This window comes from Ips typographus, linkage group LG8, assembly GCF_016097725.1.
Source record: "Ips typographus isolate SLU linkage group LG8, UJ_Ityp_2.0, whole genome shotgun sequence".
Classification (NCBI taxonomy): Eukaryota; Metazoa; Arthropoda; class Insecta; order Coleoptera; family Curculionidae; genus Ips; species Ips typographus.
The window spans coordinates 8,101,887-8,120,158 of record NC_138429.1 but is presented as its reverse complement, the minus strand read 5'-3'; positions in this window follow the sequence as shown (position 1 = coordinate 8,120,158).

Here is an 18,272-nt window from a genome sequence, read left to right as displayed (position 1 = left end):
ATGATTTTTTGCAAGCTTTTTAACACTTTTTAGGCCGAATTGGTAAACTTACTTAAGCTTCAGGGTACGAAACAGCCACCCGTCAAGTTTTATACTTGTAGTTCCAAAATAACATGGTCTAACATGGACTTAAAAATTTAACACGTGAAATCCTATGTTGCGCGTTAAAAAAAACGCACTGTAGACTATTCATGGGTGAGCACACCAAAAACCAAAAAGTAAATGAGCTGGCGGCACTTGAACCGCTCTAAAATTTTATTTTCTCAGAAGCGAGACGACAAAAGCGTCCAAATTGTATATTGTTGAAAGTTTCGCCTTTTAAGAGGCGACAGTAAAAGCAGGTTTGCTGAAACCCGTTGCAAACTTTGAACTTAGTAATTTTCTGCTACAGTAGCGTACCGCACTCACCTCAAAACATTTGAGTGAATCGATGAGGTGCAATATCTATTTATCTTCCAACTGAATGGAAAATGGATCTCAAACGAAACGGGCGAAGAAATAAATATTCCAGATCAGTTTAATGGGGCTCCGAAGGTTTTTGCGATCCACCTTCGCCACCTCCGCCCTCGCGAAATAATACTCGGGGAGTTTTATTCCAGCCGTCCCAAGGGACTCGTTCATGCTGGAAGTCGTAATGTGTTTTCCTTATATGGCGGTTTTTTTATTATATCTATCGCTTCGCGGTCTGGATGACGGCAATCTCGACTATCGTTCGAGCGGGACCGCCCCTCATCCCTGAAGGAGCACAGTTTATGGCGTCGTCAAAGCAAATATGCCGTTTTACGTTCAATTTTTGTCTGCCATAAATAAGTATAGCGGTAAGGCTTGGAGGACACATAAATTCCAAATCAGCTTTCAACTTTGAACAATGGTTAATCAGTAATGGTGGAGCAACTTACCTAGAAATAGGACTCGTGTAACATCCTGTATCTAAAACTACAATCTACAGAGAATAAAGTGGAGAAAGGTGCAAATACTGGGTAAAGGCACGTCACGGAAATATAGAAATGTTGGGGGCGGCGTTTTCGGGGGGGCGGCGTGACAACCTTGATTAATTTATCGGCATCGGGGGAGTCGGAATCCACAATTGCTGCCGATAAAATGGCCGCCTGATATCGATGCGTTTTTCTTTTTTCCTTTCGCATGTACAGGGTGTCACAACGCTTTTTCTTTTGTAATATTTAAAAGTTACTTTAGCTGCTTTAAAACTTGAACAAAACTAAAATATTGAAACCCTGCAGAAACTCTCTAGAAAGAGATTTTAAGTGTAATTTACCTGTTTAAACCTCTAAGTACCAGGTATACAGTGTTCTTCAGAGTCAGAGAAGAAGAACACTGTAAAGAAGAGTATGATTGTATCATTATAATATACGAATCTTTAGAAACTAATTGTTGGGCTCGAAGGACCAAAAGAAATTCCTTTTAGTAATAACAATGTCAAGTGAGTTGTAGAATAAAAATGGCTGGTTCTACAGAAATGCAGCTTTTTATTAGTTATTTAACCAACGAATGTATTAATGAAAGCGATTAATAATCCGTCGACTGTAGTCTATAATAAAGGTTTATTATCCTAAAAAGTTATACTATTTTTTTATTACAAAAATAGGAATTACTTACCAAATTTCACACAAATAAACACTCAATGTTTGAAACGTTTCCGTGTTTACATTATCACTTTTGACGCAGCCAAAGTTTGACCGTTGTCCCGGATTGTCACCGGGTGACAGCTGATTAACTTCGTCTTTTAGGTTGAGGTGTTGAATGGATTTGATTAGTTGTAAATTCAAAGTTTGTATCATTTTGCTTTCTCATATAATAAAGTAGATGTTTTTATTCTTTAATTGAACACTAACTGAAACTTGAACGGCTTTTTCATTGCCTCAAAACATAAGCCAAAATGCAATGTTTTGATGCCAACTGTCAGTGAGGATGACAATCAGAAGAATTAGTTTGTTTACGTTCAAGATTAGCTGTAATTGGTCTATTTCATATCGCACGCTGGAAATTGTCTGTGATTGGTCTATTTCATATCGCACAGTTGCGGAAAATCTAGGATTCGTATTCGTTCAACCGTTTGGCAATTGCCTACTTATCCGTTCTCTAAACTGTTACGGAATGAAATACAAAAAAGTGAATATTCTGCACAGTCGGTATTGAGAATATCTATTGGTGATCAAGCATCAAATTTTTAATATTCCTTTATGGTTGAACATCTGAGTATTCATGGAGGGTCATAAAAGCCAGAAGCCGTATATTAAAAAATCGCTAAAATTTCCCTGGAAATTAAACCCGCTTCAATCAAGGATTATTCCCACTGCGAAGCCGTTTCTGCAGATTACGGCGACATACAGTAACAGAGAAAATGTAAATGAATCCGGCTCTATATAAGTAATTACTGCTTTTTTGCGCTCTTTGCTTTTCCAGATGAGAGTTTTTGTATGGACGATGTCGAGCGGAAAATTCTGAAGGTGTCTGCTGGATTGTTTTTATTCTTGTTGTAAAATGTCCCGTCTTTTCGGTTGGGTACAATTATTGCATGTGCACCTTGGTTTAATTATAATAATTGAGTGCACTGGAGAAGAGCAACTTTGCGATTCTTTTTATAAAGCATGGTTTGCGAAGCCGTAAATAACACGTCCATCGTTTCGGGGGAACGAAAGAATTTAGGGATTAGGCCTTCCAAACTTCCGATTGGTCTGGATGGTAATAAAATAGAAGCCGGAGCTGGAAAAGTGTATATGACTGTTGTACCAAGGAAATACAGTTATAAATTGGACCCTGCCTATAAAATCCATTTATTCTCAAAAAGTTGTTTACAAAAATTTATGGCAAAAACAAACTTGGCTGAAAAATGAAAATTAATAACTATAACAATCACTAAGTTCGGTTAGTCTTTTTTTCACAAATTAGACGATAATCTGACAGTTATCACGTGATTGCCATAGTCGTACTCAATAGAGTGTCACGTGTCAAATTTAAGTACGACTCCAAACTCGTTAAGGTATAAAAATCACATGATTCCACGACTACAAAATTACGGGGCGGTCACGTGTCCTTTGATTCATAACGTCTATGGATCTGAAATTACACAAACGGAAAGAAAACGACTAATAACGACTTTACTATTAAAACTTTTTCAGATCGTAACGATTAATGAAATAGTCGCGCGTCAGCTATTAGAGGATTGGTGAAATAAATTTAATTACGAAGGGCAAAGGTATATGGATAAAACGCATAGGTAGGGCTAGAAAATTAATGGTAAGTCATCATAGGGCGTAATTATCTTCATCAGATAATGCCAAATGTTCTGTAACGATAAAAAATAGCTTTCCATATGTCGTTGGATTGCGTTAAAAGTTATTTTGTTTGGCTTGTACGGTTTCTTCTTATTAAATGTTAGTTTAAAAGTCCACATGTGCAAATTTGCGTAAATCACTAAATGACATGACATGTGTGTTTGACAGTTGGCTAATTGAGGTTACATTCATTTTCGTCTCAGCGACTAAAAAATTATTTATTTAACATTTAGGGCCACTCAAATAAGTTTCCCGTTCGCGAAAATGAGGCGCAAAACGCTATTTCAGGTCCGTAATTGTAAAGAGCACTTTTTTTTTTAAACCGGCTCCAGGGGGTAAATTACAATGAATGCGACGGAGTAAACGCGATCTTTATGCGTACATATATTTTCTGTTTAAGCAGGGGCCAGTTATGCTTTTCCGTTTATAACGCTAAAAAAGGAGTGAGAATTAATAAAAATACGCTTTTCGCGTTCCTGCTTTTATTATGATGGAGATGGGTTTATTCCGTAGGTGATCTGTCGTTAAGTAGAAATGTGTGTAGGCCATTATACCGAATATGAGGTTTCAGGAAGCCGGCGCGTCCTTTAATTTGTCAAGATCGTTATGTGCTGCTCATGTTTATGACGTTTATTTTGTATTATAATCTTTAATGTTGCAGCTAATTTAGATCATAAGTAAAGTGTCAGAAGTGTGTGGTTCAGACAATTTTCAAAGAATTTGAAAAGAAGTTTAAGAAATGTGTTAAAAAATGCAAAAATATAAGAAGCAAATGAGGCTTCTCCCACAAAATATACCAAACTTGTCAAAACAGACACATGACTTACTGCTAAAAGTTCTCAAAATGCTGGTGAGAAACTGAAGAAACAAGTAGCATAATATACATTTGAGGTTTAAAAACTCTCCAAAAAGACCTGGATAAAGTTTAGTTATAGAGAAGCTCCACAAAGCTGTAGAAAACCTAATTGAACAAGCTAATAGAGGCATATTTCTGCAAATTTGTTCTTTACACCTACATACTATAATGAAGATGATAATGATAAATTAGTGAATGTAGTTCCAACAGAAAATATTGTAAATATAGATGCTGATGTAGAATTAAGGAATTATGTAGATAATACTGATAATAGTGATAACAGTGAACAAAAAAGTGATAGTGACTATTCTCCTGAAGTGACTGTTGCTGTAGAAGTTAAGCAAACTCAAATCTCGCGCAAAACTAAAAAACCAAAATACTTAGAAGATTATGTTGAATAGATATGCACCTGAATGGCATTTTAGATTAAGATTAGTTCAAACAAAAAAAAAATGAAAGCGTGTTATATGTTATATGTATGTTAGATATTAAGAACAAGAGTTGTAGTTTGTAGTTGACAGTTACAGATTTAGAACATAACCTAGCTTTAAGACGGTATGTTAAAAAAGATAGGCCCACGCAGAGAGCCACGTGTTTGATATAAAATAACTTAAAAAAAGGAAGTTAAAATTTAAATAAAAAGTACAAAAACTAAGTGTATTTTAATTAAAAAGAACCCAAACAGAACAACTCTCTCTTTCATCTTTAAATACAATTTTAATAATTAAAAACAACAAATGTATTTCTGAACTTTCCGAGCGTTTGTTCAGAATGGTTTCTGCAATATTGCTCCCCTTCACAGCAGGGGAGTCCCCGGTGACCTGATGAAGTCATATATAATAGACGTAATGCACCCATTAAAAGAAAGATCACTAAAGATTCGACAGATTAATCTGTGCTTTCCTATTAAAGGCCTCAATGGGCGCATATGCAGCCCCTTTAGGATTAACCTCGGGGTGAGTGTGGGGATGGGGATTCTTTTGTGCGGGCCACTAGACCAGCTAAGTGGTAAAATAAATAATTATTTTATGAGGTTTGATTTGGTATTTTTTTTAATGTTGTGAATTGTGGTTAACCTCTCAATTTACTAACCAGATCAACATAAAATTGAGTGGTTAAAGTAATTTCTTTTATAGCCTAACCAGGCATTTTCCATGGGGTTTTCATTGTTTCGTGTAAGACCGCAAAAAAGGTAATTAAACTGCCGTTGTTACTGGTTGGTAGCCCCACCTTGAAAAAAGCACAGAACTCAAAACTCAGATCAATTATGGATAACATTCACAATTAGTGTGCGGTCTAATGTCATAATTCCTTAGTAACTGTTTCTGGGGTTGACTAGAAAAGCATCTTTTGCTCTCGAACTATTAAAGCCACCTGGCCGGGTGGAGTGTACCCAATAAAATGTTGGCATGTAGATGTTTAGTGTGATAGAGCGGTCGCATCTGATAAATTAAATGAGTGTTAAACGCAGCCACGTGTTTGCATTTTTGTTGAACAAACCAACCAAGAAGTCTCTGATACCATTTTACTAAGGAAAAATTCATTTGTCTAACTAACCTCACTCATCAGTTGAACTTTTTAATTAAGCAAAAAGACTGGCCGATAAAAAAGTAATCAATCTAGCTGACTGAGACCCATTTGCGTCGTTTTATTGTTTGGAACCCTTCAAACGATGTCTTTTACAGCGTGCTCCCTAAAAAACATCCCATCCGAGGGCGTATTATTGTCTTGTTTACTGCACATGTGGTCTTACTTGTCACTCTTGAAGCCTTCCTAATGCCGCTTTAATCTAGTGTTACGTTACTCAGATAAACTTTGGATGAATACTATCTGGAAACTTGAAAATTAGAAAAGTAATTGAGTGTAATATGTTTTACTGTACCAGAGGTGTCCAGAAAAAACTGGACGTAGGCAATTAACTAATTCATTCAGAACAAAATTTGTATGTTTGTCCTCCAAGAAATATGTAATAACCAGGGTTGTAAAATTCCGAAAAATTAAACTTATAGACATTTTTCCAGAAAATTTTCGGTAATGTTCTGGAAAAATCTGAAAATTCAAAAATAATTAGTTTTTTACATTTTTGTACTACTTGAAGGTATTTAGGCAGTTGAGGTTAATTTTGAAGATAAAAAATTTTTACTTGAAATTTCTTGACAATAATTCTAGTTTTTAATTTTTCAAAGTCAAACGGTGTTTGGTACCAAAAAAGTGTATAGAAGGTAAAAGTTGCATCTCATCGAGGTGCATTTGTGGTAAAAATCTCTAACCTGAAACGTTCCTGAGGTATTGAGTAAAAACTGCAAAAAACGAAAGTCAACTTTGACGCCCTCTACCGGCTAAACGGGGCAACTTAGCCTTGCCCGCTCAAAGTCACGTGATTAGCTTTCTTTTGTTATACGGTGGTTTTATACATGGTGTTTCAAATAAGCGAGTTATGGACTATTTTCTGGAAAAGTGAATGAAAATTTAATCTAAATTAGGGATTTTTGGGCCTACCATACTAACAACGGCGACCATTTTAGATTTACCTTAATCAAAGTGATTTTTCTAACTAATTTGAACCTGGGGAACACAAATCTGACGTCCATTTTGCTCTAATTGGCACCGTTTCGGAGATGACTTGAAATTATGTCAATTTTGACACTTTAGGGCGTGGCACCCTTGCAAAATGACATTTTGACAAATACTTTACGTGATTGTTGTACTATTAATCTGAAGGTATTTAAGCAGTTGAAGTTAATTTTGAAAATAAAAAAATTTCTGAAAAAAATCAGAAGGTGAAAATTCTTGACAATTCTAGTTTTTAATTTTTCAAGGTAAAGCGGTGCATGGTACCAAAAAAGTGTATAGAAGGTAAAAGTTGCATTCAGACCTCTAACCTGAAACGTTCCTGAGATATTGAGCAAAAACTGCAAAAAACAAGAGTCAAATTTGATGCCCTTTAGCGGATAAACGGGACAACTTAGCCGTGCCCGCTCAACGTCACGTGATAGCCCCGTTCATTAGCTTTCTTTTATTATACGGTGGTTTTATACAGAGTGTTTCAACTAAGCGAGTTATAGACGATTTTCTGGAAAAGTGCATCAAAATTTTGCTCAAATTGGGAATTTCTGAAAAGCTGCTAGAGCAAAAACAATTGAATATCGATACAAACATTTTACATCAAGTAGGCCTAGAATATGTAATGTAAATATATAGTAATAAAAGTATATGTAAATATCTACAAGATTTATATTTGGTATTTTTTTTATAAAATGAACATTAGACAAGTTACAAGGATGTTAAAAAAATAAAAACATTGAATCACGCTGTAAACTACTTCATTGTATTGTCATTAACTCAGTTATTTTGACAATTATAGGGTGGTTCAATATACCAATTTGTAGCCCTTGAAATTCTCTTTTGACCACCTTCTATAGCGTTTTTATCTAAAACGTCAAATAAGTGACTTATTTACTGTTAAAACTGAGTTGTTTGATTTTGACAGTTTTTACTGTAACAACCCATAACTCTGTTATTTTGACAGTTACAGGGTGGTTTAATATACCAATTTGTAGCCCTTGAAATTGTCTTTTGATCCCCCTAAACCATATATAATAGAAATGTCACGCTACCGAAAGATTAAAGCTTTTATACCGGGATTACCATCTAAATTAAAAGCGTCAGTTTAGAATCTCAAGACCATCTTCATTTTGTTAATCTGTACTTTTAGACTAGAATGCAATTTTGATCATGTTTTAAGTCAAAATACCCCACTGTGCGTCGTTTTGTAAGCCGAGCTTAATTTAAGTGTGGGTCAGACTGTGACAGTACAGGTGAAAAAAGTCACACTCTAAACCACATTTAACTTAAGCTATGCTTAAAGTACGACGGTGCAAATGGCGGTTAGATGTCTTAAATTATCGCATTAGAAATATTAGAATGCATGACAAGTTTGACAGTTGTTTTCCCTATCAAGGCAAATTTTCATTTAATCATGAAATAATTTTCCGATAAATTTCCAAAAATGAAAATGTTCCGACCCGAAAATTGCCGCTTTTACATCTCTGGTAATAACTGTCAGCTTGCTTGGTCAAAATGGCGTCTGGAGGACATGTTTAAGTGACGTTTCTTCGTCTTATTATTGAAAACGTTTTAAGTGAATTGTTTTTTAAACTGGAATGTCATGTTAATGATATTTTTATTATTATTGTAGAATGCACGGTTGATCGAAATGTTTCTAGATATTTTATTAATCTGGTGCATATTTATTTCGAACGATTCGCCTCAAACCTTACGTGGTAGAAAAGATCCCGAAAAGCCAATAATTCAATATCTGAAAACCGGGAGCCGTAGCCTCGTTCCTGAAAGGATATTCAATTAGATCGTTGAAAAGCCGAATTTCTTTGCCTTTCAGAAGTGGGACGAATTTGATGAAAATGCTCTCGAATCGCGTCTCGTCGCTTTAATCGAATCCTCGTCGCCACTTCGCAATAATCTACCGATTGCGGCTCTATTGTCGACAATCTATTTTCAAAATGGCGCCGTTACTGAAAGCAAATTGAAACTGGTTTTTCACCTGTCTTGATCGAATAATCCACTAGTTGAATGTAATAACAAAATTGTGCATCAATAAGGCGACTATTAGGATGTAACAAAGAGAGTGCGTCATGACGACAAAGGCGCGTGTTGCCAAACGATAGCATCTTGATGGTATCTGGTCGGAAAAGGGAGGGTAACTAAGCATGCCTGCTAATGCCCCATTAAATGATTATCTAAGCAAACAAAAATCATCTATTTAATTAGAAAGGCACCGGAAACGGGTCGTTTGGAGTCGCGTGCCCTCCCAAAATTTAACTTATGTGCATTTAAATGGACGACATTTAGCGGTTTCGAATTGTAGCCGCGGATAATTGCACTTTTTAGGGGTCTAAACGGTAATATTCCCTTAATGACCTCATTGGAATTCGACCAGCACCCTATTAAAAGGGGGGGAAGAGGGGCGGTTTGTTTTGCAATCACATTTCTTTACAGTAGCTGCTTGCGTTATGTTACGCTTCGCCAATTTTTTTTCGGTTTTTTTTTCGACGTCTGGTCTCTGGATATTTGCATTAAAATTTAATGAATTTAAAATTTTAAAACAATTCCCAGTTAAAACCTTCTTGACTGATGTCATCCAAAATTCCACTTTATATGCTAAACACCGGTCCAATTAAAATTCTATTCACGCCTATTCCGGAATACCTAATTCACCAAAAACAAGCAAATGCTTATCCTTATATTAATATTTTAGTTTTTGGGGCGTGCATTTTTAATTAATTTTCGTTAGGCCTGTTTGATTTATATATTTTTTACGCCCTCCAGATCCAGCTGAACCGATAATGTTTTCCATTTAAATTGGAATTTTAAACTAAGTGATACGCCACTGTATGAAAGAGAACCTCATATATGGAGAGCAAATAACACAATTAAGCCCGCTAAGAGATTTAGGAGGGCGACGCCCTATAAATGCTAACCCTACTTGCAATAAAGTACAATTACAAAGTGTTAATCGGATAATTTGAGCTAATTATCTCAGATGGTGGCAATTTGCCTTAGAATTCCAAGCAAAGGAATCAAACGGTTTTTGTTTGTTGAAGGGATTTTTAAGGTAAATTCAGTGATATAAAGACTGATGAGAAAGTAATAGTTATTTATGTATACAGGGTGAGTTTCGGAAATTAGCAGAACAACAAAAACGGTTATTTCTGTCACTTGTCATTTTTAACATATGACACAAACTTTTTTTCTTCTATTTTAAACTTTTAGAGTCATTGCAGAGTACTCTACATTCAGATGCAATCGGTATTAATTAACATAACTATCAAATAGGTATATAATTTAAAGGCAAAAGAGCGCTAATAAAAAATTTTGCAAATAATTCAAAATGGCGAGAGAATATAATCGCTATCTTGGTTTATAAATTGTCTGACAACAGTTGATATTATTTATATACTTGTCATTTGAAATTTTTATTAAAATCCTAGAAGCTATAAATTTGAGATTTGTCATTCTCATCGAATGTAAAATAGAGAACTTATTGAACGTATTTATAGTTTTTAAATGAAATTTTCAAATTTGAAGAAGCCGGTTATGGTGGAATGCCACATTCAGTGTAATTTAAATGCAGCAGCAAATCAATATATCAAAAACTTTTAATATTAAAAATGCCAAAAAGTAGGAAAAAGCGTATAATTCCGCAATTTAAAAAAAAATAATTATACAGAGTGATTCCAAAGTTGGTGCTTTCCTTTCACCTGCTAATAGGGCTTCAAAAAATAAGGTTTTTTTTCCTTTGACGCTTTTTCGAAATATGAACAATAACGAAGATACAGGGTGTCAACGTTTTACTGAAAAAATAAAAATTTAATGATTTTGGCCAACCAACTTGAAGTAATTAAACAAAATTTTGTAGGTGCCAGTAGCTACGTGGAATGGAAATTTTCCAAGAAAAAACAATTTTCTTGTGTTTACCAGTGGCGCGCGTATAATTTTTTTAAAACATTTTCGAAAAAAATATTACCCTACTGGCTTTTTTTTCAACATAAAATTTATTATTGAATTCCTTGTTCAATTCAAAAAATAAAACCCCTTTTATTATTTTTTGCTACAACGCACTGTTTCCCAGTAAAAAAATAAAAACCGTCTTAATGCGTGCCTAAAATTAAATGCTGTTTTAATTTAAAATGTCAAATTATTAAAACTTAGTTCAAATGCGGCTGAAATCTTTTGTTTTTGTTTATGTCTGTTGATAAGGAATAATCTGTAGTTAGTTAAAATTAAATTTAAGTTAATTTTTATTTTGTTTTTTCCAGTAAAACTTTGACACCCTATATCTTCGTTATTGTTCATATTTCGAAAAAGCCTCAAAGGAAAAAAAAAACTAATTTTTTGAAGCCATATTCGTAGGTGAAAGGAAAGCCCCAACTTTGGAGTCACCCTGTATAGTACTTTTTGTTATTTTGTACTATGCATCCATTAAGAAAAGTTATATGTCAAAAATGAGAAGTATAACCTAATATTTACCAGGGGACTAACAACCACATAACCACAACTTTAAAACTAGAACTCAAATCAATGGTTTACTTGGTCTTAACATTATTTACTGCAATTCTTTCGCCATTTAACCGACTTCATAGCTTTGCTACTTTAACAAGATCGTTTCATAAAAAACTCACCCTGTTTGAGAACCACCATCTTTTTTTGACGTAATGGAGATATTTTTCCTGCAGAGAAAACGTAAATGACAATTTTTGGAATAGTTGCAAGAGAAACTGGTTTTATTCTTGATGAAGTAGAAGAAGAGGAAGGAATTTGGTAGAAATTCAACCTGGAGCCAATGAACCAAGCTCATTTTGGTGATTATCGTAGGGATGAGAAGAACAACATATAAAAGACTAAAGTTTATTCTAACATTAGCATTTAGAGTCTAAGAAAACAGGGCAGATAGTAACTTTTAAGGAGTTGAAACTCATCTTCTTTTTCACCAGAAAGAGAATATAAATTGATTTTTTCTAATTATGGCATATAAAGTGACACTTTTCAAAACTGATTAGAGTGACAAAACGTTTTACTTTATGTAACTAGTTACATAAAGTATCACTTTATGTAACTAGTTATGAAATGTTCATTTCATCACTCCCTGTTTTTATGCATTTCCGTAGAAACATATGGGCGACATCCATCATAACATGTCGTTGTCACTGTTTATACAAGGTGCTATGAAAGTGAATATTTGTGTTAAATCACTTTAAAAGATGGTTTTTACCGCTTTTTGGTCAAAATTAGAAAAAATTATGTATGCAACACGTTTCGAAAATGTCTTATTGTGTAACTCATTCAAATTGTAGGACCTCGCTGCGCTCGCCCTACAAACATTCATTCGTTACACAAAATCGATCTTTTCGTAACTGGTTACATAAATAGCTATTTAATATCTGACAGGCCTATCTTTTTTTAATAGCTTTACCAGTCTATTCCATTATATGGTAGTTTAACTGACGGTCTTTCTTGGCTAAATTGTTAGATGTATATTACTGATACGCCACTGAATTACTGGCAACCATTTTCCACACTTTTTTAGTACAAAGTGGTTGGAACCCCCGCGTTTTACACAAACACTAACGTAACGATTAAAGCACCTCTCCAACAACTAAAAATATATGCTTCTATTCAAAAGGTGTTTGCAACGATTGTTAAGAACACAAAGAATATTGTATTCACTCTAAAGAGGGCGGTTTCTGCGATTGTCGGGGTAGGTTTTGTGCTGCCGAGAATAATCCGATAAATATAAGCTTTTTCTTTATATTGTTGTTCTATTTCAATGGAGTGGTATAAGAGAGACTTTACATGGTCAGTGGCTAGACGAGAGGTGCAACTTGAAAATGAATACAAAACTTTCTGAGGGCTTTTGACCGATGGTAATGTCATTAGCTGTGCACAGAGTAATAATTAAAATTTTCTCTCACGAATTCAACGTTTAACCAACTTTTGCAGCAGGAAAGCGCTTTGCAAATTATCCCAGCAAAAGGGGATAGGGACCAACCGGCGCTTTGAATCCACGAAAGAGCAATTAGAATCGTAAAAATGAAAATGTAGCCACCATTAAAAGTGTGATTGTTAACAAAACAATGGAGGCAAAAAGCGCAATTAAAATTTGAAGCGAGTGGAGGCCGCTGCTATTATTGTTTTTCGAAAACAATAGCTTTACAAAGAGAATCCACAATTAATCGACCGAACTCTTTGGCCGATTACCATTACTTTATTTGAAAAGGACTTAGTGGAGGAGAATACAACATCCAATAACGGGTTTAACTCACATAACGTAAAACTGCGTTTCATTGCATATAAATTAGAAACCTTAGTATGAAATGTTGGAATTTGTAGTTTATTTACAAAAAAGACATTTTTGGTAATTTACAGGACTTTGAAAATGCGTAAATTCAAATTGACAGTTTTCCGCTTATGACGTAGACGACTTTCAGCAGTTTTATTGGCTATGGCTGTCTGATGGTTGACAGCATCTTCCAATCAGCTGACTCCTGAAAGTCTGCAGACTGCATGGTTGCCAAATAACACGTTTTATAGCACGACACGACAACTTTTTTATTTTACTGAGCAAAAAGTATTTTGATGTCAATTTGACATAATGTCTTTAGTCTAGTGTTATTGTTAGAAACTTAAAAACTGTAAATGTTTAAGCAGGTTTTACACCGCGCTTTGATGTCAAAGAAATTCATGAATTTATTCATGAAGCTGCTTCAAGGACAAATTTTACCAGTGTAAAACAAAATTTTATGTCAAATTTACCTTCAAATTTTTCACCAAATAGGACAGGTTCTATTTTCATCCAAATTATTTGATCAAACTTGCCGTTTTGCGTAATGCCAACTGCCAACAGATAAAAACGAAAAGTAAAGTGAGGTTAAAATCAGAGACTGACTATTAGTATTCAGTTGAAGCTGCAGAATTCAATACATAAATACAGTATTCAAGGCGATTATGAGATTTCAAAATATTCAAAAAACCAGAAAAATAAGAAAACAAAGTAGGAATAATCTTCTTGGTTGGCCAAACTGTTTTCATTGACAGCTTTGACATAAAAGTTTGATAGGTGTAAAACGAAATCACATTATGCTTCAAGAAATTCATGAATTTATTTGATGCATAAAATTTGATCAAATAAATGTGTCCAATTTCTTTGAAGTAAAACTTTTGGTGTAAAACCTGCTTTATTGAAAAAATGACCGTCTTTTATCGTTTCTGGCAACCCAAAAGCGGGCCTAGAAAAAGCTGATAATAGAAGTGGCTTCTCGCACCTAATTGGTTGAAAACCGTCTACGTGATATCTAAAATTTTAGATCTAATTGACAACCAGATATTTAATGTTGCAAATAGCAAATACATAGGATGTTAAAAAAAATTTGCTACACTAACTAAAAACCCTTATAAAAGAAGATTGAATGGGATAGAAAAATTATACAAAAAGGCAGACTTTGCGTTACAAAAATCTATCGCAATTCTGCTGGCTCAATCAATAAACGATTTCCTCCAATTACGATAAAAAGAAGAATCAAGTTCGCACTAATAACATAATCCTCCGATTTCAAAACCGTTTATTCAATGCTTATGTCATTTAATGCCCGAAATTTGTTTTTTATCGCATTAATGGCCTGAAATTGGAGCGTTACGTTGTCGTGTAAGGGAAGCATCGGGGTTACAAAAGAAGGCTCGTTTTAAGGGCGTTTATATACATGGGTGTACAGTTACGGGCCCTACGTTTGTTATTGAGTTACGATGATGCTTTAGGGTTTACTAATGGGCTGCAACATTCGAGTGCACTTAATTAAATGTTTTTCCCTTTTCTTATTATTCTATTTAAGAATAATCCTTTTTAAAGTTCCTCGGGCCCTACAAACGTCAAAGTTTAAGGAATTCCATCAGTGTGGTATGTAAATCAGGCCGTTATTTAACTGTTATCTTGGACAATTAATTAGCCGCACCGGCTTTAAGTCAAGCCTTCACCTCGGGCCAGAAGTAATTAATTGCGATTTACGCACGCTGCACACCCTTAATTTATAGAACTTCGGTTTTTGGGACACCCGGCTTTTTTCGGGTGGAACATCGATTTATGGCCTATAATACATCATTCGATACAGTCAAAGTTATGTTTCAAGACACGATTCTGGTTGAATTACATGGATATTAGTACTGTTTACTGTTCGTAGTGTCTGATTGGTCGAAGAAAAGTAGCTTTCAGATTGGTTCTTTTTTTTCAATCACAAAACAACAATGTCTTGAATTATGTCAAAAGTCAAAATAAAATAGCTACATCATATCGTCCAGGAAATAATAAAAAAAAGCAAAAATTCATCTGATAGCGAAAAACTTTCAAAAGGTTTAAACTTTGCCATTACACCACAACACCTTCCCAAACTTGATATTATTTCTGCAATTGAAGAGACAACTCAAAATTTGCCAGAAGAACATCAACAAGAATTTAAAATAAGATCAAAACTTATCTTAGAAAAACAACACAAAATCAAACAAAACCTATCCAAACCTGAACAACAAGCATTATACTCTCTTAAAAAAGACAACATAAAAATACTTCCAGCAGACAAAGGTTGAAAAAATTGAAAGGCAAATTTACACTACTTTAAAAAAACATCGAGATCAATTTTCTGATCGTAATCTTACGCCACATAACAGCAAAACACCACATTTTTATGGTGTTTCTAAAATTCATAAAAACAACATGCTATTAAGGTCAATTGTGAGTAGTATAAATTCGTCTACTCACTCATTAGCTCGCTTCTTGCTAAACATTTTAAATCCTTTAGTAGATAACACAGATTCTTACATAAAAAACTCTGCTCACTTTCTTGAAAAACTCAAACATATTGACATTAATCCAAATCACATTCTGGTAAGTTTTGATGTTGTAAGTTTATTCACAAACGTCCCAGTTGACAAAACTCTTTCAATTGTTAGATCTAAATTGCAAAATGATTCAAGTCTTGGGGAACGGAAGCTTAAGCGTAAACACTATTTTAGAACTTTTAACAATTTGTGTTAAAACAACATTCTTCCAATATGGAGATGATTATTACCAACAAAATTCTGGAATGACAATGGGTCTCCAATATTAAGTAATATTTTTATGGAACATTTCGAAGAAAATAACATTAATAATTTTAATTATAAACCAACAATCTGGTGGAGATATATTGATGATGTTTTCTCAATATATCCATTCGATAATGAGCATTTCAACCAATTTCTAACACACATAAACTCAATAGAACCCACAATCAAATTTAGAACAGAAACTGAACAAAATAACGAACTTCCATTCCTAGACATTCTAATCAAAAAAGACATAAACAAATTTGAAACAAAAGTAGACAGAAAACCAAGTCATACAAATAGATATTTAAACTACAAATCCAATCATCCAATAATGGTAAAAAAGGTATTTCAAAAAGTTTATTTGATAGAGCCAAAATTATTTGTAATAATGAACAATTTAATAAAGAAAAATTGTTCATTAAAAATGGTCTAAAAGAAAATGACTATCCTGAAACATTTATTAATAAATGTTTTTAGAGATTTAGAACATTCAAAACAAAAATCTGGAAATCAAAATTAAATTTTACCTTTTACAAACCTTTTTATTCCTTACATACCAGGCATTTCTGAAAAAACCAAACGAATAGCTAAAAAATATAACATCAGAACAATATTTAGAAATCAAAACACATTAAGATCACACTTAACTAAAACAAAACCTTACAATAAAAATGAATCTACAAGAAACGTGATATATAAAATTCCTTGCGAATGCAATCAATTTTATATTGGTGAAACCTCCAGACCTTTAAAAAAACGTATTAAAGAACACCAAAATTATTTAAGAACTAGAGACTTTCACAAATCTAATATATGCCAACACGTTTGATGAAATCATAGAGTCAAATGGAATGAATGTAGTATCATAGACAAAAAAACTTTTTTAAAAAGACGTAAAATAAAAGAAAGAGCATATATTAGGTTAAACCATGACTCCTGTGTTGCGACATCCTCTATTAATATTGACCAAACTTGGTTAAATATTCCAGAGGAGGAGATAACACTTGGTCATATCAAACGAAACTGAAATTTCTTGCAATTTTGTTTTCATTATAGGTAAAACCCACCTTTCGCTACAACAATAGATAACCTTTCCTATTGGAATGACAAAAGTCAAAATTTATGTCAATTTCATTGACAAAACCCTTCTCGGAGTTCCAAATTGAACATTATCAGGTTTAATATTTATTAAGTTGTTGTTTTCTGTGTTCTGCCTTTTTTTTTAGATTCTCTGAAGACGGTGGTAGATTTTCCACCGAAACGTCAGCGTTTTTAGGTATCAAGACCGAGCCTAAGTCAGTGGTCTTGTGTTGGGACGACTAGGTTAATGTTATTTTCAACTTAGTTGAAAATAGTGCGAAATTCCATTTTTCCAACAAACCTTTTTTGTGTGAGACAGAAGACCCAATAAACAAAGAAATAATAAGTTTAAAAGTTAAATTTTTGGTTGAAATTTGAGAAATATTTTATGTTTGTACTCTATTTCAAATAATAAAAAATAATTATTTAATTTGTGGGATAGGCCTAATTCTCTGTATAGCAAGCAGATTGAAAGACTTGCTGCAGGGAAACAATACAGCCATCACACATTTCAAAATACAATTTAATTCATGGATTTGCAACACAACCAGACTATTACAGACAAACATCAAACACTCCACGAACGAATTGCTCGATAACTCCAATAAATTCGTGTAATCTGAACTTGAAACGGGGTGGCCGCATTCAAATGGGGCGCTTCATTGTAGTCCTTTAGTGTACCAGATGTGCAAAGGGCCATGATTAAAGTTAAACTGGAATCACGAGAGATCTTTTCAAAGCTCTCAATAGTGACATATCAATTTAATTGAGGCGCGTAGTTAGTTTTTTGACCAATCACAAACTACTCACTCACTACATGCAAGCTTAGCTTAAATTCCATTTTCTGGTTTAATTTGATCGGTTTTTAAGATTGGACCTGCTTAAACCAGGAAACTCAAAACCCAATCAGAAAGTGTCAAATTCAACCACTTAAAAAAGCGGATTACGTCACTCTGAAATTTGACTAGTTTTAGGTATATTTTCACAGATTCCTGTGTCTGTATAGTGCTGGGAATTTAGATCGACTGTAACGACTCGTAATTAGGAATCAAACGTGAAAATTATTTGAAAGGGTATCGACCTCACTCCGGAAATAAGTCGATAAAAGTAAGTGATAGAGTTACTTAAAAAAACCACCGCAAATTTTGTTATTAAAGCAATCGATCGTTGATAAGCGGTTTAATTGGCAGGACACAAATGGCCATTTAAACACGGGCCGCGTGCACATTCTTATGGCTTCCAACTCAATTAGATTAAAAACCGAACCGATGTTATCACTTTTCGGGATTAGTCACAAAATGTTAGGTGGGTTTGAAATTAAAATATAAAACTCCGATCCGCCGATAAGATAAGCCACTAGGATTATTATTGTCTGGTATTTGAGTTTG